A 25,912-nucleotide genomic window follows, 5' to 3' on the forward strand; every position below is an offset into this window, starting at 1 on the left:
GTGTGAAGAACCTTTGGCCCTCCAGATGTTGCTGAACTACAAGCACGCCAGAGATAACAGGAGTTGTAGTTCAGCAACATCTGGAGGGCCAAAGATTTCCCACACCTGCTGTAACATAACATACCCATGACCTACCTATTCTTTCTGTATTTCATATCTCATGTTCAAGGGAAGATAGTGGCAATCCGACATATTTCAGAGGATGCCAGTCAGAACACTGTTGTTAAGCCTGAATTAGCCATTTGGAGGTTTTTTTTCTACATAAATTGCAGGACTTTTCTTGCTTAACTGGCAAGGATGGGAATAGTGATACACTGGAAAGACAATCACTCCTTATCTTTTTGGAATCACAGGACACTTTCATCATGGAAAGGATAGCACAACAGTTAATGTTAGCTTAAGGGTTAACCAAACTAGATGTATGCTAAATGGCAGCCTTTCATGTCATTTCTGGAAGGCAGTTCTTATATAGGCACAACTCAGCTTAGTTTTTAAGTTCTTAAACTGGGTATGCACATGCCATAAATGACAGTTTCTACATCTTGCTGGTGAGTCTTCATTTTGCATGTGTAATATATGTTTTAATAAAAATGAAGTTTAAACAGAATAAATTTGCATGACAATCAGAAATCGGGGGGGGGGAAAGTACTCAAGAAAAACAAATTGTGAGTTGCATGCTTGCCACTAGATGGCAGGACAGTATCAAACAATTGGATCTGGCATTTAAAGGACAAGGAAATCGCACATGCAGAGAGACATGAAAGCTTTTTAATAAAGAAAGAAATACCAAGCATCTGTAAGATCTGTCATACAAAAGGTACACATCAGGCTCATTCAGACAGCAGCTTTCAACAGTTATGTAGTTTGTAAGATCTTTATTTTTGGGGGGGGGATTAAAGTCCCCAAACCTGAAGTAGTATTGTGTAGATAATGCATGCAGATTGCAGTATTTGGTTGGCTCTGCTCTCATAGCAACTGCATTCTTAAATAGACGTAGTTTTGTGGCACTAGAAGCTGCCACAGAGAGAGACAGGAAGTACACAAAACAAGATAAAGAGCTGGAGAGGAGCTCAGGAAGGGTTAGGGGGTACAACAGAGTCACAAACCTAGTAATCAGTTTTGTAGTTAGAAAGAACACCTCTACACCTTTAAAAGTCAAATATAAAATAACATGAAAAGGAAAACTGGATTTCCCAGTATAAGGTGCAGTAAAGAATTATTTCAGGATTGAGGGATTATGCTAAGAAATGCCCATTACAAAAGAGGGAGTAGAATTATACCAAATATTCTCTTTTAAAAAATTGTTCACTTAACTTGCTGGTAACAGGAAGGCTGACAGTCTATTCCTCACCTCCATATTATACTTCAGATCTACAATCTTCCTTTCAGTTATACTTAAACTTGTAACAGTATCCACAAAGTTGTCAAAACAGATATTTGTAAAATACACATACTATTTAATTATTTATTTAATTAATTGAATGTATAGCCCACCCATCACCACAAAGTCTGCTCAGGACTGGATTCATACAATTTTAGAATACTGTTTAAAATAACAGTTAGAATGTCAGAATAATAGTTAAAACAGCTACCAATGCTACCTTTAGGAACTATGTTTTATTACCACAATAGCTGAATTCTGAAATACAGGACATCTTGTAAGGAACTGGAGTGCTCTGAAATAAGGGACACTGTCTTAAAATGAGAGATAGCTGGCCGAGTCTATTTCCCTAGCAACAGTGCTCTAATATACCCTACGCAGACCTCCATCATTTCCCAATAATATTTCTGCTTCTGCGATGTAGAAAGCAACGCGATGCTGCAGCCAATTTGTCAAGAAAGGCTGTTCTCTTGCTGCTTAGGGTTTTACACTTAAAATGCTTAGTGATAGCTATTTTTTCATGCAACGAGACGTTCACAACTGAGCCAATTATCCAATGCATTATTAATACAAATATCACTTACTAAAAACACAGGAGTAATGTTGATCCACCAGATATGGGGGTATAATGACAACAGATGTTTTTTCTGGAATTGCTAGAAGTTATTTTTATTGGAAGTCACTACTCTTGAAAGCATCTCTAAAGAACAGAATGAGGTTTTTTGTCTCACTGTATCAATCACTCTGCTTACAGATATAAAGAAAAAGTTTGCAGTTCCCCTCTAGTATTTCACAGCAAAATTAAAGTGAAACTTCCATTTGTTACCAATTTTCAAATAATTTCATTAAAGAAAAGGCTTCCCTACAATCAATCTGGAACAGTGACTGCTACATGTGCTACATTACTTCCTAACTAATATTACAGTTGTCAAAGGTGCTTACAAAGTTCCAGTCAAAACAATCCTAGGAGACTGTCATGAGATCTAAAGTACCTGTCCCAAAAAAGTAATGTTTAATTTGTTGTGCAGAATAAAGATGGCACTGATACAGGGATTTAGGACTGAACAGCAACATGTCCTCTCGACACTTGCCCTTCTTGGCTTACCGCGTGGATCAGGATGTGGTCAACACATTGTTGCCAGACAGAGTGATTCCAGCCGCCCTGAAAGAGGTGGTGATCAGACCGCTCCTGAAAAAGCCCACCCTGGACACATTGGTTTGTGACAACTACCGTTGTAGTGATTGAGAGGGTTGTGGCACAGCAATTGCAAGTACTCTTGGATGAAACAGACTATCTTGACCCATTCCAGTCTGGGGTCAGGCCTGATTATGGGACTGAATCTGCCTTGGTTGCCCTGATGGATGTCCTTTATTGGGAGGACAGGGGGAGTTTGACCCTGTTATTCTTAGCTGATCTCTCAGCTGCTTTTGATACCATTGACCATGGTATCCTTCTGGGCTGACTTGGTGAGATGGGTATCGAAGGCACTGTTTTAGAGTGGTTCCGATCCTATCTCCAGAGTTGTTTTCAGAGAATAGCACTGGGTGATTGTCTTTTGGCCCCTTGGCAGTTGTGTGGTAGAGTATTGCAGGGTACTATCTTGTCTCCCCATGCTGTTTAACATCTATATGAAGCCCTTGGGAGCGGTCATCAGATTTGGGGTGAGGTGTCACCAATACCAGCTGTATTTCTCTGTAACATCTGAATTGGGAGAGGCCATGCAAGCCCTGGACCGCTGCCTGGACTCAGTGGTGGGCTGGATGAGAACCAATAAACTGACTCTCAATCCTAGCAAGACAGAGGCACTGGGGTTTGGTGATTCCCGAGTTCGGATAATTGATCAATTGCCTGCTTTGGATGGAGTTGTACTTCCTCTGAAAGAGCAGGTCTGTAGTCTCGGGGTGCTCCTGGATCCACCTTTGTCGCTAGAGGCCCAAGTGACCTCAGTGGCTACAAGTGCCTTTTACCAGCTTTGGCTGATAAGACTGCTGTGGCTATTTCTGGACTGGGATAGCCTGACCACTGTTGTCCACGCACTGGTAACCTCCAGGCTGGATTACTATAATTCTCTCTATGTGGGGCTGCCCTTGAGGTTGGTCCAGAAGCTGCAGCCGGTGCAATATGTGGCGACAAGACTGCTCACTGGGGCAAAGTATCACCAACATGTCACCCTGCTGCTGAAAGAATTGCACTGGCTACCCATTAGCCACCGGGCTAAGTTCAAGGTTCTAGTTTTGGTGTACAAAGCCCTATAAAGCTTGGGTCCAGGGTACCTGAAAGACTGTCTTACCGGACCAGGGTACCTGAAAGACTGTCTTACCCCTTATATTCCCAGTCGCGCTCTGCAGCTGAGGGCCTCCTGCAGATACCATTTTATCATGAGGTCTGTTCTGCACAACATAGGAAATGGACCTTTAGAAATCCCCTTTGGAAGCCAATCCCCTTAAATATGAGACAGGCACCATCTTTGTTATCTTTTTGGTATCTACTGAAGACCTTCCTCTTTCAACAAGCCTTTTAAGTAGACTTATCCCAGTCTGCATCTGTGTCGGAATTGCTTTTTAATATGTTTTTCAAGCTTTTTTTAAAAAAAGATGTTTTTAAAGTTTTTTAAAAATGTTTTTAAAGCTGTTTTGTTTTAAAATGTTTTTAAGGATGATTTGTTTTTAATATATTTTAAAGTCTGTTTTGAAGTGTTGTTAGTGCTTTTGTTTGCCAGCTTGAATTCCTACTGGAAGGATGGGATATAAATCTAATAAATAAATAAAATAAATAAAACAGCTGAGGGCTTTGATTCTCTGTTGTCTGAGACTCATGGAAGGCAACAAGCAATGCCTTTGCCAACCTGGTACCCCTCCAGATGTTTTAAGACTATAGCTGTGCTAGCCAGGGTTGAAAAAAGTTGTAGTTCAAAACATCTGAAGGGCACAAGCCAGCTTCATAATCCGCAGTTTGAACGTTTAACGAATTTAAAAGTTCACGAATTTTTCTTGTGAACCAGGATCCCTGGTTCATACATAACACTAAACACAATTTCTTTGAAAGTAAGGCTGCATACACACCATATATTTAAAGCACATGACTTCCCTCACAGAATCTTGGGAGCTGTAGTTTGCTAATGGCGCTTGGAATTGTAGCTCTGTGAGTGGTAAACTACATTTCCACAGATTCTTTGGGGGAAGTCACGTTTTAAATATATAACTAAACTTGGGAGAAGTCCTCTGCAGGAGAAGGACGGAGAGAAGACTGTACAAGACCAACACTTTGCTTGGTCTCATGAAAGTTTGTTCACCTAGTGCTAAACCATAGTTTAATTAAATTGGGCTATAGAGTACATTGCAGTACTCAAACCTGGAAGTTATCAGGGCATGCACAAATTGTGGTTAAATCTCACAAAATTGCAAATCCAGAGGTACATATAGAAGGAAACATTTGCAAGGAATGGCTCTCCATTTCCGGAAATCCCACCTTCTCACAAAATTGCAAATCCAAACGTACATAACAAGGGAAACACTTGCAATGGATGGCTCCCCATTTCTGGAAATCCCACCTTCTTACCATTTACCCAGGTCCAAAGAGGAATGCAAAAAGCTCCAAAAGGCTCTTTCAAAAATGGCAAATTAGGTTCAGTGTAAGTAAGTGTAAAGTAATACACATTAGGTCAAAAAGTTCCAACTTCAGAGCCTATCAGTGCTCTTCCTAGAGAGACATGGTGAAAGTGGAGTTCAGAAATTTCATCAGGTGTTCAAGACTCTGTGTGGGTTCAGATGACTATTCTACCCATCTGTCACAAAACTATGAATGTGGAGGTACAGCAAGGCCCCGCTTGTCGGCGCCCTGCTTTTCGGCGTTCCGCTAATACGGCATTGCCAGCGGGGCAATCAGCTGTAGCACAGGGAGCTCCAGCCACCGTGCTCCAGCTGACAGGGATCAGCTGGAGTACGCGAGCTCCGCACGCTACAGCTGACTGCTGTCATCTGGAGCACGGCGGCTGGAGCTCCCCCCGATACAGCTGATCGCACGCTCCAGCTGATCAGCTGCAGCGTGCAATCAGCTGTAGGGCAGGGAGCTCGTGCGCTCCAGCTGATCGCTGTCAGCTGTAGGGCGGGGAGCTCGTGCGCTCCAGCTGATCACTGTCAGCTGTAGGGCGGGGAGTTCCCGTGCTACAGCTGAGTAGGGCCCCACTTTCCAGCAGTTTTCGCTTTTCGGCAGGGGCCTGGAACGGAACCTACCGTATGAGTGGGGGCCTACTGTAGATTATTGTGGTCAGGACAGCCTTCAGAGACTGACCTTTGCATCTCAAATGAATCATGATGTCATCCATCCATGTCTTAATGTATTTTAAGATTTGTTTTTATGTTTTAAAGTGTTTTTAGTGCCTTGTTTGCCGCCCTGGACTTCTGCTGGGGGGAAGGGCAGGATACAAATTAAATAAATAATAGTAATAATAATAATTCATCAAAGAATTCATTGAAATTCCTTGCATTTTGAGATGCAAATGCAACCAGGACCTTGGTGAACACTCCAGAAGTTGGCATGAGGTTAAAGGGGGTTAACTGGACATGTCTGTGGCTGTAAGCAAAGTGGAGGAATCTTCTGTGGACAATGTGGGAATCTGTCAGTTTAGGCAGCCTAAAGATCCCACCCTCACCCATGTGAAACCCTGTCCCTCCTAGGAAGTGGGGGGGAGAGCGGAAGGCAGAGGAAAACCAAAAATAAATCAAATAAAATTAAAAAGTAACAAGCAACTAACAAAAAATCAGTTGTAATGCCTCTATATAACACAGGTCTGCTTCCTGACCATGAGGCCCTCCGGTCTGGGAGTTAGAACCTCTACTGGTCAGAGAAGTCATATGGCAAGCTGGCCCTATCTCAACAGGACTTTGAAATTTCTGGGTTAGGCAAGGAACAGCGGGACAGACAGGAGCTCTGAAAAAGGCTTCTGAGCAGCTGGGACCAGGATCTCACCTCCAGCAAGCGGGGATCCAGAGAAGCAGGAACTGAAGAAGAGCCCAGAAAAGGGCTTTTGAAGCGGCTGCAGCAAGTGGGGACCCAGAGGAGCAGGAACCAGAAGTAGTGAAGGAAAAGCAGGGAAGGATAATGGAGTCAGACACCAGGTTCAAGCTGGCAGCCTGGGTGATTTCTAGCCAGTAACTTCAGGCAGAGTGGAGCTGAACAACCAGAACAAGTAGTGAGATCAGAAGGTCAGTTTTATACCCTTTTGGACAAAAGCTTCAAAGCAAATTCCAAAATTGATTGATTGAGAAGGTATCACTCCTGATCAGCCTTGCTCTGTGGTTCATGACAGGAAGGGGTGGCTTCCCATCCTGATAGGATTTTAATTTTTTGCAGACATAGGGAGGTGTCATTCACTCTTTCAGTAGTTTGATTAGATTTTATCTTTGAACAGTGGTTGCTTCTCTTGAGGGAGGATATTGTAACTTGGACTTGGATCACATTGATTGGATTACATTTCCCAAAGCTATGTCTCATGCATATGTCACATCACCTTGGCCAGAGAAGCCAAGATGAAGCACAGAAAAATAATTGCAACAGATAGAAATGACTGCAAAGTGTATGCATGAAACCAGACAAAATGCCATCCTTTCATTGGGGGTGCAGTAAAAAAATAACTAGATAAAATCATGTAACAGTTATTTTATTGTGTGTTAGAATTCAGAAAGTAGCAAGCATATAGCCAAATTTCTTATTTTAGATCATATATAGGGAATTAAAATGCATATTATCTAATGTCAGAGAAAGGCCGCTAATTAGTAAAAAGCTGCCACAATACCTTTTTGGTAACTTGTTGCGCAAATTACTTTAAAAGCTTGTTCTTCAAACAGTAATCTCCATTGGTGATATTCTGAACACAAATCAGCCTGTCAGACCATATTCACAGTGCTCGTGATTAAGGGTTGGCACGCAGCAACTGTATCAGGAATGACTTCCAGAAGAGGCACAAGACGGGTGCAATATTTCTAGCTCTTACTGCTGCATCTGATACTATCAGACATACAGGCCTATTTGTACTGTGTCATTGTCTTGCTCGAGTGGTTCCTATGGTTGCAAGAACTGTTTAGAGGTTTCAAGTTCCTGGATTTTTTAAGGTCAAATACAATTTCTGCATATGATACTGCTTTGGTGTTTACCTCTAGCACTAATATTAATATAACATGCTGCCCTTGAAATGGGGTATCTGTAGATATTTGTAACAAGAACAAAAAAAATTCTTAGCTCCTTGTTTCTGGGATTGTTTAAGGGACACAAGCATGAAATGACATAATGGGTTTCTCAGAGGAAAGACAGGGAGTTGAGAGGGGCTTTGCTACAAGGAGTGATCTAGAAGCAGCTAGCCTGACCTTGCTACTAAGATAAAAAAAACCCAGTTCTCAAAGCCAAGGTTCAACAGCTGATAAAGTGTTTTCATAAACAATACTGCCAAAGGACGGAAATTCAGGAAGAGTTGCTGTGAGAAAAACAACTATATCTTGTGGCATCTTAAAAATGAACTACATTGCTGTTAGCATGAGGTTTGACTGGGAAAAGCCTGCTTCATCAGAGGCTTTAACTGTGCTAGTGAGGTGATCAGAATATAAATACAGGTGGGCCCCGCTTATACAGCAGGTTCTGTTCCAGACTGCTGCCGTAAAGCGGAAATCACCGTAAAGCGAAACCCATTGAAAATAATGGTGTGTATCGTGCAAAAATGTTGCAAAATGTCGCAAAAGTGCAAAAATGGCCTTAAAACGGGGAATTTCCTCTCATTGAAAGCCGCCGCATCAGCGGAACGCCGGAAAACAGAACGCCGGTAAGCAGGGCCCTACTGTAATAGTAATACAGGCGGGCCCCCCTTATACGGCAGGTTCCGTTCCAGACTGCCGCCGTAAAGTGGAAATCGCCATAAAGCGAAACCCATTGAAAATAATGGGGCGCGCCACGCAAAAATGACACAAAAATGTCGCAAAAGCGCAAAAAAGGCCTTAAAACGGGGAATTTCCCCTCATTGAAAGCCGCCGCATCAGCGGAACGCTGGAAAACAGAACGCCGGTAAGCGGGGCCCTACTGTACAGGCATTTATGGAAAATAAGTTAAGTGAAACTTTAGAGCAGCAATGGGGAACCTGTGGCCCTCCAGATGATGTTGGACTCCAACTTCCGTCATCTCTAACCATTGGTCATGTTGGTTGTAGCTGATGGGAGCTGGAGTCCAAAAACATTTATTGATTGGTTTATATCCCGCCCTTCCTCCCAGCAGGAGCCCAGGTTCTACAGGTTCCCCATCCCTGCTCACTAGGTGTCTTAAAATTAGGAATTGGTCTTAGGTTTGCCCACACTTCCCTTCTCAACATCATTCTCTATTTGTCAAAGACTTAAAAAAAGCAGCAGCACTGTACAATAGTGCCCAACTTTAAAAAAAGGAAAAGTCACGTCCCTGATTTCAGTGGGAAACATTTTTGCATATAGGTGGGTCTCCTAAGAACGGGGCTTAAAATTGCTTAATTTTGGCTGGAGTGCCCAGATTTTATGCTTATTGTGGAAACTTAAGGAAAATGACTAATAATCTCTAAGGTTTACTTTTTAAATATCTTCAGTCACTTACATGTCCTTAAAACTCAAGCAAGTGCGGATGACTTCTCAATGGCCACCAGGATCAGTAGGCATTATGTGCTGCACTCTGTTAAAGAAATGTTTAAAACCTCATGTAAATATGGTTTTGTAACTTAATTTCTCATGTCAGCAAAGTTAAACATGAGATACTGAATTAACAGTTGAAGACTTGTATCATATTTCTAATTAAGCTTTCACCCACTACAGACTCAGACACACAAGCACACAATTTTTTAAAAAAAGATTTTTAAATCTTCCTTGCTTTTGTTCCATCTTTTACTTAGCCAGTTTAACTCTGTTGTTTTGGACATGTCGACATAACTCCCCTGCCCACAATCTTTAAAACCAAAGGCAACTCAGCAACCATCCTCACTCCCCAGGCTGCTCATGAGTGGGGAAAACAATACAGGAACCATGATTTCTGTTTAAAGGAAAGAAGGAGGTAACAACAGTGAAGCAGCGGAATAACTTTCTAGCTAGCTTCAAGTTGCCTGGGCTGAGAAAGAGAAAATGTCCTTCCTTTCCCCTCCCATAAGATAATTTACTCACACCAGTTATGCCATCATCTCTATTATCCAGTTATGGACACCACCCACTCTTGGTTTTACAGAAATGAAAGGACTTTGCTTGGGGGTTCTGGCAGCCTTATGTAGCTCATATTCTGCCTAGAGGCCACGAGCTGCTAATCTGTTCAACAGCATAGAAAGAACTAAGTCTAAGTTTTGCAATCTTGTGTCCCATCGTCTAACTTTAAGCATTTAGAGATTTCACTTCTATATCTGGACCCTTAAAAAAAAAGTTGTATTAAACACATCCATGAAAAATTATAAATAGAAAGATCAATATTGTGACAGCACATGATATTTTATGGTGGTCAGGATGGTATGGCTAGGGTTACCAAGTGGTCTCTCATCCAGGCGTTGACCAGAGCCAGATCTGCTTAGCAGCTGCAAGGCTAAAAAAATCTGCTCTTCATGCTAAAAAATCTGCTTTTTTTTCTTTAGCTTTTATTTTCTTGCATCCACAAATCCTAATTGGGATATTTCAGACAAAAAAAAATACAAACACAGAAAAATGACAACACAAGTTATGTAAGTAGTTTCCCAGTATATGTTATATCCTGTGAATACAGTAATGTCTATTGATAACAGCTATTATCAAAACAAAATAAGCAGAGATCCTGACAAGTTCCCTTTCTCCATTTTACCTATTAAATTCAGAAACCGGATTAATTTATTTTATGGCCATGTTGTACAAGGTATTATTAAATCTGTTAGTTAGCAAGCATTCCTAATGCAGTATAAGAGAATTACAGTAACTTAAGTGAAGTTTTGAACAACAGCTCTGTGTTTGAATTGATTTATTCAAAACTCCTTGAAGCATTGTATAAAAAAGAAAGATTGTTCAAGCTAAGTAGAAAAATAAATTGCTCTTGGGAAATATTTATGAGGCATTCACATGTAGAAGCACACACTATAGTCCTATCCAAAATTCAGAATTTCAAAATTGATACTTCTACTCAGACTACTTATAGATAATTACTAGTAGTCAGGTGAAGAGCTTTGTACAAGCAGATAATTTCTTAAGAAATTTAACTAAGGCCTTTTCAGATCAACCAGTTGCGTATGCATTTGCATGCAAGTTTAACCACTCCGTTGACAACACTGACAGTAGCTGTATTCAGATGAACTCACATTACCAATTAGAGGGGTGATTGGCAAAATGGTCACGTAAAGATAAGCATCAAGACTCAACTGCCTCCTAATTACACCTTTGTAAAGCCTTCTCTATAAGAAACCCCCACTAGTCAAGCAGGGGGGAAAAATGAAAAATATATTCAAAAAAATCTGAAATGCTATTGTGGAAATTCCTCTGGCAGAATCATAATTTCTTCTAACTATTTGAACAAACAAATCTTTTTCCAGTTGTAAGGCAGCACTTGTCCCATCATATGCTACAGAGATGGGAAAAATGTAATTCCCAGTTATGCAGCTATTAAAAGCACAGAAGCCCAGCACTTCAAAGAAGTTGGCAACCATTGTCAGAGAAACAAGAGAACACTCATTGCTGCAAGTTGCAGAGTAACTACTAAATCAGCCTCTGATTAGCACAAAATGACAAAAGATATTTCCCATCCCCAACTGTCTGTGTTTTCCAAGTAGGCAATATTGCTGAGAGTATCACAGGCCCTGTCCCTAAAGGGCTCTGAATCTATCCTCCTCAGTAGAATCTGAGCAGAGCAGAGTAAGGAGGAAAGAGTCAGAGTCAACAAAAATATCTGGAATCTCTTAAAAGATACAAATAAAGAACTAATCCTATGCACCACTAATCAGATATGGTAGAACGCAGGATCTGGCATTAGTGTCTCAGCACACAAAACTACACCTTGTCTAATATGCAAGTTGAAAATTGCCTAGGAAATTCAGGACAGCCATATTTCCTTTCAGGACAGGGTGAGCTTCAGCATCCTCAGGCAACTGCCAGAGCCCCAATGCCCTGCCAGACCCCCTGTACTAAGCAACTACAAGCCACTGTTTACATTTCCCTTAAAAGGGTTAAAACAAATGAAGAATGTCCCGGAGTGTCTAACCTCCTGTTGCTCCAGGGCATTGTGGGAAATTTAAATGGTGTCTCAAATCAATCCACCACTGTGGCTAGGTAAGCCTGTAGCTGGAATCCCAGCAATGTAGAATAGGGTGCACAGAGGGCATTTTGGAGCTGGCCCAACTTCAAAAAATATGGAGATTATTTAAAACCACTATAATGAGGCTCAAATAAAACATATACAATCGGGGGAGGGGGAAACAGTCCAAAAGGATGTGAGCATGGTTGAACAACAGAATCAAAGAAAATATAAAATTCAAAAAAACAGACTTCCTTTAAAAACTGGAGGTCTTGCCAAATTCACAAGAATAAAGAGAGCACAAATATCACAAACAGGTATCCATGCAAAAGGACCATTAGATGATAAAGGGGTAAGCCGATGGAGTATTTCCATCGGTCTTCACTGCAGAAGATGTTGGGAGTGCATCTAAAGAATTATGTCAATCCAGTGACAAAAAAATGAGTTTTAGAACCAATTATTAAAATGTAACAACTCATCAAAATGGCATTTATCCAGGAGATTTTTCAAGTCATTCATTCATTGGCGATCACTCATGGCTGAGTAAGATTGTCTTCCAGGGTAAGGTCTTAACAGTAAGTGACTGTGGAGGCCAATTCTGGATCCACACAGCCTCCCACAGTGAGGACACAGGTTTCCAGATGGAAGATGGTCACAATGAGGATTTGCTTGACGTGCCTTCCGCTTAGCTCATTTGTCCCTTTCACCCTGTACTCATGCTCTTCAAAGTCCATAGCACCTTTGATAATGGCCAACCTCCAATTGGGACGCTCATGGGCCAAGACTTCCCAGTTCTCGATGCTCATGTACTCAAACATGAAATTTATCTTCAGACTACAATCTGTGGCTTATAGCTAAAATCAGCCTCCTTACCAGAGAATTGGTAGATACCAAAGTAAACCAATATTTAAAAAGGGTTCCAGTAATTCTTATATTTATCAAAAAGCTGATTAAGGTAATTTGGTGGAAGTATAATTCAGGCTAAAATCTTTAAAACAAATGCACACCACTGAGGCAGAATTATCACTGGTTTTTGTAGGGAGAAGTCCTGCCTCATCTACTTTGAAAAAAATTTAGATAGAGGTGATCTATTGAACATTATAAACTTGCCCTGTCAAAAAGCTTGACAGCAGCTAAAATAAGAAGCAGAGCTTAAGAATAAAGAAAGAGTGCTTACGAGTAAACAAGCAGTGGAGTCCCTCAAGGACCTCTTATGATGTTGCTGCAAGTCAAATTATCAGGAGTCTGAGCTGAATAGCAAACTGGCTAAGCTTGCACTTTTTAATAAAAGAATCTGGGTTAGTAAATACAAAATTCATAAAAAAACTTACTTCCTATATTATTATGAGAAGTTACAAAAGAAAACTACTGTGATGTTATGAGTACCTCCAATATTTCTAGTTCAAACTGGCTTTATGCTACCCACAAGGTAAATTAGTTTAGAGGTCTTGATTACTTCCTTTTGAGTGTCCACAGTCATGTCTCAACTGCTCCTGAGCTGCAAGGAAGCACCTCTTAAGCTTTCATTAGGCTAGTGCTCAGCTCCTGGGGAACTCCACCAGGAAATGACCAAGGAGCATTTAGAATTGAGTTAAAGGAATATTAGAAACCTGCTAGCTCTTGGAAAGCTGGTGTCTCTTTCAGAAGCTCAGCACTTGTCTAGTGAGTGTTCATCCAAGAAGAACAAGACTGTGATGGCTAAGTACTGCTATTTTTACTTCCACCACCCCACTGCTCCAAGCCCCAATCTTCTGGTCAGTCATTCTGTTTTCTTACTGTCTGCCAGGGGGCAACATGGCAATCAGCGGTGGCTGGTGCTTTCTAGACCTGGTAGGGCTGCTAAGAGGTCACATGGGCATGACAAATGAGGGGGTATGGCCAAGTTGTTCTGGCTTTCTCCCTATCCTTCCTTGCAAATATACGTTAGACACTTAAGCTTTGCTGATTTACAAATAGTTAGCATCTAACTAAACTAAAAAATGTATTTCTTTAGTTCAGAAGGGGTCACAGCTGCTTCTCCGCTGGAAGAAAAGTTATGTGGCCTCTACCTGTTCTAGTTCTCTCCCATTCCTCCTCCTTTGCAAAGAAAGAGTGGGAACTTAAACACTGCAGTTTTATTAACATTTCGGACCGAGGTGTTGGTTCACAAGGGGTCCCTGCTGTCACAATTTATAGTGTGGATTTATGCCAGAATAACCATACATTACTGAGAGGTAAGCCCCCACCAAAGTAGCACTTTAGAAGGAGAAATTGGCAAAAAAATTGCCACCCTGAACCCTTCTTCCATTGTGGACAGAATACTCAGTGCAAGTCTTGATCTAATAAATCGGGTGTTTTTTAACAAGTTTTTTACTGTATTGGTAGGCTGAGACAGCAAGTGAGTTTTATCATGCAAGACATTACACTGGTACAGACCCTAATAAGCTAGGAGAAATTTTGGGGCCTATATATGTTTTGAGGTGGGAAGGACGAATAAGGGCAGTTTAGAAAATACGTCTTTCTAAACTAAAATATTGTTAAAATTGACCTAGGTCTTAACATATAATTTAACCAGGGTGGTGGTGGGGGTTTGGCTGTCTTTTATTGTTCTTTGTTGATTTTAATTATTATATATTGTATTTTTAACACTGTTTTGCTTGTAAGCAGCCCAGGGATATTTAAGATGGTGATGAATAATATTTTGTGAAAGTGTGTAATGTTTACCAAATTACTGCAATTATATAAGTAGTCTAAAGCGCATTCAGTTTTAATGACAATAAGTATTATGTGTTGTATCTAAGAAATGCAATCCAATATCAATTTGAGCAGTATAAAACCTGGGTGGGGGTGTTAAAATAGCTGCTGCCTCCTTTAGTTTTGTTGATGTGACTATCTGATAATTCAGTCTGGCACCTTCACTGTATAGCTTTTGTCATATTCTGCGTGCACACTTCTTCACTGTGGCTTTTGACACTCTAGAGATATATTTTTAGGACCCTGTTTAGTTGTGAATGCAATTTATTTTAAACTGTTAATAATGTAGTGTTGTGACCCGCCCTGGAACCTATTGGTGAAGGGCAGCTAATAATAACATAAATACATTGCTGTGAAGCACCATGGGCATTACCAGAACAGAAGCTGGGCTCTATTTTATGCCAGAAAGTTTTGATACAGTTTTTAAGAGGTTTATACCAGTAACAATATTAGTTTCATTATTTACACTTCAGTAAACTCTTCAAGACAGACTACTGTCAAATCATACATTTAATCCAAGCCACCCAGAAGCCCATTTGCCCAGTTTAGAATTTCTCAGGGACCATTCCATCAAACCTGCAGCAAAACCAACTCCATCAGGTCTTCTCTGCCTCAATTGTTGCCTGTCAGCAGACATTCCATCAGGCTGCAGCAGAGGGAGAGATGGGAAATAGAACTACTCCATAAGCTCTGTTGGGAAACCAACTACATTAGGCTGCTCCTCTTCCTTGAACAGTTTCCATTCCAGGTGGTCTTTATAAGAACTATTGCGAACTGGTGCCTTATTGCTTTTTCCCTCTTGTCAGTCTTTTAATTGTAAGCCTACAGGCAGGGACTGTCTTGTTTTTATTTTGAGTCTTTTCAACTGAAGAGCAGGATAAAAATGCTTTAAAATAATAACATTATTATCCCAGTTAAGATATACATTTTGTCTTCATGGGACTTCTAAAAAGCCTTATAAAAGCTGTTCAAGGAGGAAACTATCATCAATAAAATATGCATGCTGAAGTGCCAAAACTGCAAATTTTACATAGTTCCATCTTACTATATGCCCATTTCATATCACACATTTTATCTTAGGAAAATGATAACTATACAGGTTGCTCTTTCTTTGCAAATCCTCATTCGCAATTTTCAACAGAAGGATTTTAATTTTATTTCACATATTAGTGTCCAATTCATTTCGGTGCATAACACTTTGTGTTGAGGTTGCAGCTGAAACAACTGAAGGTTAAAAGCTTTAATGTTCCTGCAAGTCCATAGAACAGGGGCTTCTGCTAGTTTGTATTCTGCCTAGTTTCTTTGCTCCTAGTTGTGTCTGCTGTTTGCTTATTGTCTTTTTATTAATTTTGATTCTTTAAAAAAAATCTATTATGGATTTTTGGTAGTTTTCTGAGCTTTCTTCATCAAAAGGCTGGATATAAATGTTAAAACTCCCAATTTTGGACAAACCAAATTTCTTTGCCAAATTTGAAAAAATGCTAGATCCTCTCTCTTTCAAATTATACTGATGGTTTAGTTGGACATACAGAGCTAGATTATTATATGATTACTGATACATTAGGGGGGGAACGGAGATTACAAACCATGCCCTCCATTCAGGACGGGATAGTTCAACGTGGAAATATGCTCTTAAGGCAAAATGAACACATATTAAAATGGACAAAAAATAAAAGGATGGATCTAAGGAAAATTGTACATGAGATGATGTTGTTTGTTATTAACCTGCTACCAAAGCTTCCTGTAGCTGTATGTGGGTGTGGCTGTTTTATTGCTTTGTTTTTGTTTTTAATACTGTTGTAAGTCACTTGGACACCTTTAGGTATCAAGCAACTAATAAATCTAATACAGTAAGGCCCCACTTCTTGGCGCCCCGCTTTTCAGCGTTCCGTTAATACCAGCGGGGCGATCAGCTGGAGGGGGGCTGGAGTTCCCCGCACTCCAGCTGATCACGCTGGAGGAGGGGAAGATCAGCTGTAGCGTGCTACAGCTGATCTTCTCCTCAGGGCGGTCAGACTCCTGCACTCCAGCTGATCGCGCCCCAGCAGGGGATGGGAATGAACCCAGACCCAAAATTTAGAAGAACCATGGGATTTATTTACACCAGACACAAGTCTAGAGTCATAACAAGCCTGCATCTCCTATCTCTAACTTCAAGACTCTGCTCTTGACAAGATGCCCCCTTTTTCGCTGTAATGAGGAATCAAATATTGGGGATTTTTAATCTTTGATTCGCCTCAGTGAACCAGAGTTTGGAAAGCCTGCAACAGCAAAGATTCCTGGGAGACAGCCCCTCTGTGACCTGAGTACATATCTTGAAAGCCTGAAGGTATAGACTTCCTGACTCCTATGGAAATTGGGGGAATGTCACCAAGTAAGAACAGGCGCTCCTTTCAAACAAGGAAATGTTTATGATAATCTAAGCCTTTAGGAGGAGACAGGATAGCTCCTTTCAAACTAGGAAATGGTCTGCGTAACGGTTATGATAATCTTAACCTTTAAGAGGAGACAGAACATCAGCAATTCACAGGTAGGAGATTGCAGTTATTATCTGGGAATTCATTAAGGAATGGTTTCTGGGAAAAAACCAAATTCCTTGACTGATGATCCTAAATTCTTTCATTGTTCTCTGTCACGTCCACATCTTCCTGGGGACATTTACATTGGGTTTACATTGGGGTCAGTCTAGTTAGGAAAAGGTAGAAAACATGAGGGGTTGGAAGGGGTTGGCAGTTCCTCTTCTGGAGGGCTCCAACAGCTGCTTTTTTTTAATCAACGCTCCCTAGCATCTTCAGGACAATTGCAGAGCTGCAGAGCTAAGGATTTGGGTGAGATCTTTCAAATCTAGTGCTGGTTACAAAGGGTGGAGCTTTGGCTTATTGGGCTAGATATGAAAGTCTCTCTCTCAGCCTTAGACTCCCAGGAACTCTCCAGGAAAGGTATACACAACTTCTTGGTTTCTTTCTTTTTCTTTCTGTGTGGGTGAGCTTAATGTGAAAGTGTTCATATTCATAGGGTTAGTCTCTTTGCTTTAGTCTATTCAGTGCTGCTGAATGAATAATAGTTAGAAAGCTGCTCATTGTTAACTGTAATTGTAAACCGCAATATTTGTCCCTGTTCCTTCTCTTAATAAAACCACTCTTTATTTTACTTTCTGTGTATGTGTCATTGCGTTAAGGGTAAAATTATACATGCTCTGGGGGTGACATGCGGGTAACTCCAGCAAAAGATCCTGCTGCACTCTCAATAGTGGATCTTGCATTTCTAGTGAGCTATGCTCATGAGGAAGTTCAAGGTCCATTCGTAACACCACCTTGGAGCTGGAGGAAGCAGGGACTGTTTTCACAAACTTGGAACTGGAACAAGGAGCAGCAGAATTTTCCCTGACCTTGAGTTGCATTTCAGAGGTACAGCACAGGTTCAGGGATGCCTATTAGCTACTGGGCTAAGTTCAAGGTTCTAGTTTTGGTGTACAAAGTCCTATACAGCTTGGGACCAGGATACCTGAAAGACCATCTTATCCCTTATATACCTAGTTGATCACTGCACTCTGCAGGTGAGGGCTGCCTGCAGATACCATCTTCTCAGGAGGTCCATTCTGTACAACATAGGAAAAGGACTTCTAGTGTGGTGGCACCTACCCTGTGGAATTCCCTCCCCTTAAATATTAGACAGGCACCATCTGTTATCTTTTCAGCACCTACTGAAGACCTTCCTCTTTCAACAATCCTTTTAAGTAGAGACCTTATCCCAGTCTGCATCTGTGTTGGAATTGCTTATTAATATGTTGTTAAAGCTTTTTTTTAATGTTTTTAAAGCTTTTTAAAAATGTTTTTAGAGATTTTTTTAAAAAATATTAATGGTTATTTTAATATATTTTAAAGTCTGTTTTTTATGATGGGGTAAAATTGTTTGCTGCCCTGGACTCCTACTAGGAGAAAGGGCGGGAAAAGACCCCACCCTTTGGCAAAGGGGCATGACCCTTGCAATAAACCAGCCAAGATTTTTCAACCCCTGAACTGAATCATTCTACAGTAGATACCCAACAGTCTCTATATTGTTACAGTTGACTGCAATAGGAGGGACAAAGTTTTGCAGTGGGGGAATCATGATCTCAGCTGCACTTGTTTGGGTCAACATAATCTCTCTCCAGTAAGTAGAAAGCAAGTGAAGCAGAACGTAAGTGGGAGAATTAAGGGGAGGGCGATGTTGCCGGAAATTACATCTACAGCTCATTGTATGTGTGGCTCCTTTGCTGAAGGTTTGGATTGAGGTATTAAAAACTACAACAGCAAGATTACTAATTGGGCATCAAGCATATGGAATACATCACACCAGTCTTAAAACAGATAAATTGGCCCCTAGGTCTTTTTGGAACACAATTCAAGTTGCTTTTTGTCTTTCTTTCTTTAAAGCTCCATTGACATTAGGAAGTCGCCATCACTGTACACTTTTAGACACCTGCTGAAAACTTTTTCTGTTTCAGTGGGCCTATCCAGACACATGATTTGGTTACATCTGTTTTTAAATTTGTTGGAAATTCTTAGATGATTAGCAGTTTTTATATGTTTTAAATATGTTTTGATCTTATTTTAATTATATTTTTTAAACTCAAAGATTTGTTTATCTCCCTGGGGGTGAGAGATAAATTTAATAAATAAACAACACAATCCTTTAAAGCAAGGAAGGGAGATAAGTTGGTGGCAGAGCACGTTTTATATGCAAAAGGTCCTAGGCTTGATCTCCCGCTAACACTGGCAAAAAGACTAGTCGGAAATCACGGAAAGTTGCTGTTTTTGTAGAGGGACAGGCCAATGGTATAAGGCAGCTTCCTATGTTCCTAAATGAAGTAGGATCAAGATACCCCAAGGGCTACCTCCACCTGCACAGACCTACCCAGATATTAACATCTTCATGCAGCATCTAAAGTGAGATGGATAGGGGCCAGGGATAAGGCCTTCTCTGCTGTAGTGTCCCACCTTAGGGAGGTTCAGTGTCACTGATTGCATTACCTTTTCAGCACCAACTGAAGACTTTATTCACTCATATTTTTAATTTGCTTTTTTGCAGTTTTGCACAATCAAAACAGAATAAACCAACAACAAAAACAACATCCCCACCATCGATGGTATGGTAATATAAGATAAAAACTTAAGTCTGTGAAAAGTGCTACTTGTAAATTAAAAAAGAAAAAAATGGCTGTGTACAGATTCATAATAAAAGGCAACTAAAACCGTAGTTGTTTACAGTAGGGTCCCGCTTTAAGGCGTTCCACTTTACGGCGTTCCGCTGATGCGGCAGCTTTCAATCAGGGGAAATTCCCCGTTTTAAAGCCGATTTTGCCATTTTGGGGCATTTTGCATCATTTTTGCGCGACGCAACCCATTAAAGCCAATGGGTTCTGCTTTACAGCGGGGGCCTGGTCCCTAACCCGCCGTATAAGCGGGGCCCTACTGTATACATTCCATATTCTAGTATATTCTGGAAGGCGGGAATTCCACTTGTTCTCCCTCTGATTGACATACACAATAAATTGATACCAGATCGAAATGCAATTATCAGTTTTCAAGATGCATACAAAACTCTGCATTTACCAATATCCCAATGATGCACTGAGCAGATCTTTCCAATATGATGCAGTGGTAAGCCTGGCAGCCATAAGCAAATGGCACACCAGATGTTTAGTATTCCCATCCATGTCTATATTAACAAAAAAGTTAAGCAGTGCTAAATGGGGAGACCTATCCACAGGCCAAGACACAATTTTCCAATTCTTCTGAAAGACCTCATTCCAAAAAATGTGGCCTGTGGATAGGACCATCACTTCCTTTTCTGCTTCTCATGGGTGAGTGAGAGAGGTAGAGAAGAGATGGAGTGGCAGAGAGGAGTTATTTCTAAAAACAAACAAACCAGTATATAATTCTTTGAAATAAATACATCAGCACTGCACATTACTTGTAGCAGAATCAAGCAATGAAAAATCCTGAAAACTCAGCCAACTTTTAGCATTGGCTTCACTGAAACTGGCTGTACCAACCATCAGTTGTCAACTGACTCTTCCTGTGGATCAACCACACTACATAGGAAAAAGGCTCCTGAGCCATGGTCTACAGCACAATATCGTTTATTTCCACTTTACAGTGATGCCACAATATGGGAATTAAGGGCAAATGGTGTGATGGGGGAAATTGGCTTTTGTCCTGGAAGTTGGCTAGACTTTTTTTTTTAAGCTTTCAAGAGGAGAGATATTTAAAAGTGAGGACAAATCCCAAGTATCTCATGTCGCATAAATGGGACAACTCATTTCCAGTTTGATACTGGCATTTTTCATATTTTTCCTGCTTCTGAATGTTAAAACTTTTTAAAACTAAAGTTTATTTTAATGAGACCACATGAGTTTGAGAAATATTCAATTATTTCAATAATAGTTTTCACAAGAAATAAAAACAAGGCATGCAACTATGTATCTACATTTGCAGCAAATGTTGTGTACATTTGTTTTGCACATTTATAACAAAGCACACATGGTGCCAGAAGGTACACACACTGCAAACACCAAAAATGTAATATGCTAAGTAATAATGTAATGACAGCTGCCTTACGAAAATTAGATTTTCATACCTATACCACCTTTTCAAATAAGACATTAGTTCTTGCAACACATTATTCCTGATAGGCCATTTTTCACAAATCAGCTGATGCAGATCTGAGTGTACTTACCTTTTAACTGACTAGCTAAGAAAATATTTTCCCCTTAAAAAGGAGACAAAGTTTCAAACACACAGCTCTGATATTCAGTTTCAGAGCAGTTTGCCAGTTTCTTGCTGCAATAACTATCCCTTTTATCCTGAAGACAGAACACATCATTCTAACACTTTCAGAAACTAGGAGTACTCAACTTCTTGGTGAAAACAGGATATTTCATCAACTAAGCATGCACAATTTGTGTCATAAAAACAAAACAAAAAAGACTATTATCCTGCCAGACGATTAGCTTTGTTCTGCAGGTCCATGTGTATCCAAAAGCTTCAGGAAATATTCAAAATATGGAGATAGATTTGTGGGTCTTCTGAGTGCAACATATTTTATAGCACCACTAAAGCACTGCAATTTGCATGAACTCTTACATTTTGAATAAGTGAATCAGGTTTTTAAAGAGCACATTCTAACTCATTAATCGCAAATGTTGCTCTATTATAGCTACAGATTCTTCAACTGATCTCATTCAGATTTTTCCATTTTAGTGAGGATTATTAAAACAAGGAAGCATAAACAGTTTCAAGCAATTAAGATGTTTAAAGCCGATAAATCTTTTCCATACTTCAGATAGCAACACCAATTATGTTGTGAGGAAGTTCAAGGAATCCAGAAAGACTTAGGAGAAACCCCCTCCGATGAAAAAACTTTATTATGGCTAAACTCAGTGCTCACCATGCTGCACCCACAATGTTCTTCATTGGGAGCCCCTCCCCCTACTAAAATTAGGCTTGCAAGAAGCCTTCTATTGTAGCCAATGATGTTTATTACAGCTGGATGGGTTGAAAGAAGGAAATATTTAAATAGTGTGGTACAACATATAAATATAAAATCACTGAAGCATTTACCCTAATGCCTTCTACACACACACTCCTAAACTAAATAATAAATTCCTAAAAGAGAGAGAGAGAGTACTAACCACAGTTGAGGATAAGGTTGGGAGCTTAGTCATTTAACACGAAAACCTCTGAAAACAGAGAAAGATTAAACATTACCTATCCAGTGCTCAGAGGGCTTCTTGCAACTGTAAACTGGTAGTGAAGTCGTGTGTATTGAAGCCAGGACCAAAAATTCTATGCCTTAAGATTTCAGCTCTTTGGGGGACGCACAACGCTACCCCTGCAGTTGCTTTGAGTTGAGGTTGCAGTCAGGCAATAGAATTCTTTGCCTAGAAGCTCACTGGTCTGGTGCAGGGCTGCTGAGAGCTGGCATTGGGCCTAGGGCAAGATGCATGATCGTGGACCGCTCCCTAAAATCTTCCTACTACTTTCTTTAAACAAAGTTTTTAAGTGGCTTAGGTTTAACTTAGGGCAAGCAAGATTGAAAATAAATGAAAGAAATTTATGAGAACGGAATAGTTACTATGTTTATTAGAACGAACACTGTTTACAATGCAAGTGGAAAAAATACACTTAACATTTTTAGTACTACTGCATTACTAAACAATTTAATTAGTAGTGTTAATACAGGTCTGTTAAATGGGGCCTACTACTAATAGTTCTGGTCTTGAGATATATGTTGCACTTTGCCACATCTGAATCATATTAATAAATGTTGGTGCTTTTTTATTTTATTTAAGAAAATATATATAATGTATGTATTATATACATAATGTAAAAAACCTCTAAGTGGTTTACAAAAAAACATTAAAATTATTGATAAAACAGTTAAAAACAAATAATTAAAAACATTTTAAAACAATTAAAATAGGAAACGACAAAAAAGATTAAAACACATCAGCATCTATGTGTTGGGATAGGCTTGCCTAAACAAACAAAAATTAAGCAGGCACTGAAAAGGAAGCAGTGAAGGGAGCCTGGCTGATGTGAGCAGGCAGGGAGTTCCAAAGAGTAGGTGCTGCCAAACTAAAAGAACAATTTCTTACAAGTACAGTACAAGTATTATGTGGCACCTGTAACGGTGCCAGTTCCACAGATCGAAATACTCAAGTGGGTACATATGGGGTAAGGCAGTCCCACAAGTAAACTAGTTCCAAGATGTTAAGGGCTGTATATACCAACACCTTGGACTTGGCCTGGTAACAAATCAGCAACCAGTGCAGATCCCTGAGCAGAGGTGTTATATGTTGACAGGGTCTCACTCCTATCAGCAATCTAGCTGCAGCATTCTGCACTAACTACAAGGGAAGCGCCACATAAGAGTGCATTGCAGTAATCCAATTTTGAAGTTACCAGTGCCTGAACTACTGCAGCCAGGCTCTGCTGGTCCAGAAATGGTCATAGTTGTCTTATAAGGCACAACTGGAAAAAAATGCACTTCTAGCCACTGAGATTGCCTGGGCCTCCAGTGACACAGATGGATCCAGAAGCACCTCCAGACTGTGTCCCTACTCCTTCAGGGGGAGAGCAACCCCATCTAGGATAGACAATTGACCGATTTCTTGGACACAGGAACCACTCTCACCCACAGTGTCTCTGTCTTGCCTGGGTACAAGCTCAGCTTATTTTCTTTCATCATTTGCACCACTGCATATAAGTACCGGTTAAGGGCCTGCACAGCCTCTCCTGATTCAGATGTTACGGAGAATTAGAACCGATGACAACTTGCCCCCAAACTCCTAATGGCTACTCCCAGTGGCTTCATATAGATATTAAATAGCATTGGAGATAAGATGGTAGCCTGCATCCCCACCCCATCCCACAGCACAACCAAAGCTACTCTTTGGATTCAGTCCTGTAGGCAGGACTGGAATCACCGCATCACGGTGGCCCCAGTTCCCATTTCACAAAGCCAGTACAGGAGGATACAGTAGTCAATTATATCAAAAGTCATCAAAAGATTGAGAAGTAGGAGCTAGGTTACACTCCACCTGTCCCAGTCTCTGTAAAAATAGTCCAAGTATACTTGGATATGCTGAGATTAGTAATAGACATTATAGCCACTCCCTGGTGTGTTGAGATGCCAACATTTCTTTAGTAATGAACTGTATTGTTTTTTCCACGGTCCAGGTTACCAGAAGCATGGGCCCTCCAGAGGACTGGGCCCTCGGATTTTGCTCTCCTGCCCTCCTCCAGCCCTGGTCTGGTGCCCTTGCAAAGAAGATTCGATGTAATGTGTGTGAAGAGTCCAGCACAAAGAGAGGGGGGCAGTTTTCTACTTTCTTCTGACAGTATAATCTAGAAGGACTGATAAGGGAAGGATTAAGGGTGGTTCTTTCTCCAACCATCTAGAACAGCCTTTCCCAACCTTTGAGTCCCCAGATGTTGCTGGATTACAATTCCCATCATTCCTGACCATTGGCTATCCTGGCTGGGGTTGATGGAGAATCTAAAGCGTCAATAAAGCACAAGTGAGTTCACCTCGCCCCAAAAAACTCAAAACACAAGAGTGGGAACCTATATTGAGGGGGGCAGCTAAATTAGGACTGACACAGTGCCCAGTGGGCACAGAATGATGATTGATACCAGGGAGGGGAAAGAAACCAGGAGGAAAGGTTAGCAGATTGAAGAGTCAGGGCAACACTGGTTTCTTACTAAAGACCAATAAAATCAATGATATGGTGTTGGTTTTAACAGACAGATGATACGATTTGAAGGAATCTTTCCCAGCAGGAATCTACAAAAGCAATGTCAACTAACAAATCTCTCCACTTTGGGGTAAAAATCATTTTCACACTTTTACACAAGGGTCTAGATGCAACATACTATTTAGAAAATGTTTCTAAATTACTGTAGTGTTAAGCTCACACTAGATGAGATATGGCATGTGTGTGATTAAATTTCCTAATGTTTCCTTTTTCTTCAAAATCAGCTGAGACCATGAACTGGATCAGGAATACAGTGCTAGGGGAAGCAGGGGTTAATATCTCCCCCTGCCCATGCACCATTTCCCTGATCTAAAATGCTATTCTAGTGTACAAAGCCCTATGCAGCTTGGGACCAGGATACCTGAAAGATCGTCTTACCCCTTATATACCCAGATGATCATTGCACTCAGCAGGTCAGGGCCTGGGCCTCCTGCAAATATCATCTTATCAGGAGGTCTGTTCTGCACAACATAGAAGCAGACCTTTAATGTAGTGGCACCTACCCTTTGGAATTCCCTCCCCTTAAATTTTATTTTATTTATTTTATTTATTTATTTTATTACATTTTTAGACCGCCCTATAGCAATAAGCTCCCAGGGCGGTGTACAGCATAATAAAACAGGTTAAAATACAAGTGGATGTAAATACACAATAAAACATAATTAAAAATTTTCAATTTTAAATTCAAATTTTAAAATATTAAATATTAGACAGGCGCTATCTATGTTATCTTTTCGGCACCTACCGAAGACCTTCCTCTTTCAACAAGCCTTTTAAGTCGAGATCTTCTCCTAGTCTGTGTCTGTGTTGGAACTGCTTTTTAATGTTTTTAAACCTTCTTTTTTTAAAAAAAAAATGTTTTTAACCTTTTTTTAAAAAAGAAAGATGCTTTGAAAGCTTTTTTTAAAAAAAATGTTTTTAAAGATGTTTTATTTTAATGTATTTTAAAGTCAGTTTTTATGATGTTTTACAGTGTTTTTAGTGCTTTTGTTTGCCGCCCTGGGCTCCTCCTGGAAGGACGGGATATAAATCTAAGAAATAAATAAAACAGCTGTTTTAAATATGTTTTAAAATATGTTTTGTTTTAATATATTTTAATGTTTGTTTTAGAGTGTTTTTGCTTGCCGCCCTGGGCTCCTACTGGGAGAAAGGGTGGGATATAAATTTAATAAATCATCATAATCATCTTAAGTTCTCATTGGGAAATGTTTCCTGGAAGCAATTTACATGGGGAAAACATTGGGGGGGGGAGGCTAACCCC

General features: G+C 40.3%; 1 protein-coding gene across 16 annotated transcripts in view; it reads right to left on the bottom strand.

Moving 5' to 3' along the window:
- NCOA3 (nuclear receptor coactivator 3) overlaps positions 1-25,912 on the bottom strand; it is a 178,752-nt gene that overhangs the window by 41,194 nt on the left and 111,646 nt on the right. For 11 of the 16 annotated variants that reach the window (XM_061631382.1, XM_061631380.1, XM_061631366.1 and 8 more), the window contains one exon: positions 8,985-9,059. The exons of 2 other annotated variants lie outside the window; for them this stretch is intronic. The gene's annotated coding sequence lies outside the window, so the exon portion shown is untranslated. Of the gene's footprint in view, positions 1-1,965; positions 2,482-6,350; positions 6,554-8,984; positions 9,060-25,912 lie in introns of those variants that run through there. 3 more of the 16 variants (XM_061631374.1, XM_061631376.1, XM_061631379.1) reach the window with 2 other exon arrangements.

This window comes from Rhineura floridana, chromosome 6 (assembly GCF_030035675.1).
Source record: "Rhineura floridana isolate rRhiFlo1 chromosome 6, rRhiFlo1.hap2, whole genome shotgun sequence".
In the NCBI taxonomy this organism is placed as follows: Eukaryota; Metazoa; Chordata; class Lepidosauria; order Squamata; family Rhineuridae; genus Rhineura; species Rhineura floridana.